Source organism: Mesoplodon mirus (assembly GCF_964341445.2).
Source record: "Mesoplodon mirus genome assembly, chromosome: 3".
Classification (NCBI taxonomy): Eukaryota; Metazoa; Chordata; class Mammalia; order Artiodactyla; family Ziphiidae; genus Mesoplodon; species Mesoplodon mirus.
The window spans coordinates 140519758-140521359 of NC_138978.1; the positions used below are offsets into that span (position 1 = coordinate 140519758).

At 52.0% G+C, this 1602-nt stretch overlaps 1 pseudogene across 1 annotated transcript; it reads right to left on the reverse strand.

Annotated features, from left to right (window-relative positions):
* Nucleotides 1-749: 749 nt before the first annotated feature.
* Nucleotides 750-1376, reverse strand: LOC309799264 (ferritin light chain-like; annotated as a pseudogene). Its single transcript has one exon. The product of its transcript is annotated as a ferritin light chain-like (transcript).
* Between the last annotated feature and the right edge of the window lie 226 nt (nt 1377-1602).

Consider the following 1602-nt stretch of genomic DNA (forward strand, 5'->3'; position numbering starts at 1 on the left):
TTTCAGAGAAGTAACACAACTATCAATCATTTTCCCTGGCACGAATCTTCCAGGAGGAAGAAAATGGAATACACCTAGCAACAGAGCTCACGCACTAGTAGTCCACGTGTCTTAGATTTAATATCTGATGACTAGCTGCATTGAAGCCAAGAGGTGGTTCACAAAGTTGCTGCACATTAGAATCACCTGGGGAACTCTGAGACCTCCCCGTGCCCAGGCTCCTCCCTAGACCTACTGAATCAAAATCTCTGGGGCTGGGACCCAGACACCTATGTTTTTCTTCCAAGCTCTTTAGGTAATTCAAACGAGCAGCAAAGCTTGAGAACCAGCCCAATAATGGGAACAAACTTATTTCACACAGATAAAGTGGGGCAATTCATATGTTAAAAGAACGTGAATATATGTATATATTTCTTTTTTTTTCGCTTTATTCTGTTTGTATTTCAAATAGGCTTTTTTTTCCTTCTGCAAAAAGCGTTATTGGGGCTTCCCTGGTGGTGCAGTGGTTGAGAGTCCGCTTGCCAAGGCAGGGGACACGGGTTCGTGCCCCGGTCTGGGAAGATCCCACGTGCCGCGGGGTGACTGGGCCTGTGAGCCGTGGCCGCTGAGCCTGCACGTCTGGAGCCTGTGCTCCACAACGGGAGAGGCCACAGCAGTGAGAGGCCCGCGTACCGCAAAAAAAAAAAAAAAAAAAAAAAAAAAAAAAAGCGTTATTGTTTCCATTTGGTCCAAGGCTTGGGAGAGGGCTCCAGGGCGGTTACAAAGCTGCCTAGTGGCTGCAGAGCGGGGCTTCAGGCAGAAGCTCTGACGCCAGAGGGTCTCCTCAGACGCGGCTGGACTTCAGAGACTCCTGTTTGGCTCGAGGGTGAGCCTTTCAAAGAGATACTCGCCCAGCACAGCCTGCGGACCAGCCAGCCTGCGGAGGTTGGTCAGGTGGTCGCCCATCTTCTGGATGAGTTTCACCTGCTCCTCCAGGAAGCGGCTCTCCAGGAAGTCACAGAGCTGGGAGTCTGCACGGGCAGGACCCAGGGCGCGCAGATCCGATAGTGCCTGGTTCAGATTCTTCTCCCTAAGAATGGCGGCTTCCACAGCATCCTGGGTTTTACCCCACTCATCCTGAGAAGGCTTCTGCGCCTCCTGGAAGAGGGCGCGGCCGCAGCACTGGTTTTGCATTTTCAAGAGGCGCTGGGCGCCCTCACACTTCTCCTCAGCCAGTTGGCGAAAAATGTGGCCCATACTGTCCAGAGTCCCATTGTTGCTGTCGAAATAGATGCTCAGAGAGAGGTAAGTGTCCACAGATGCATGTTGAACAGGCGGTGGGCGGCGGCCTCCACCTCGGTGGAATAACTCTGACGAACCTGGGAACTCGTGGTTGATCAGTGATAAAGAGCTAAGCTCAAAAAATGGTGTTGGCCTGTCCTGGAGGCTGAGGATAGCTGAGTGTCTGATTCCAAAGGTTGCGAAAGGAAGAAAGGTTGGAGGGTGGTCGGGGGCTGGAGCAAGGAGCGTCCCTGGGTCTGTTCATTCCAAACACTGTTGAAGCAAAAGACAGATCTGCAGGACTGCCGAACGCACTGCCTCAAATAGGCTTCGATATAAATG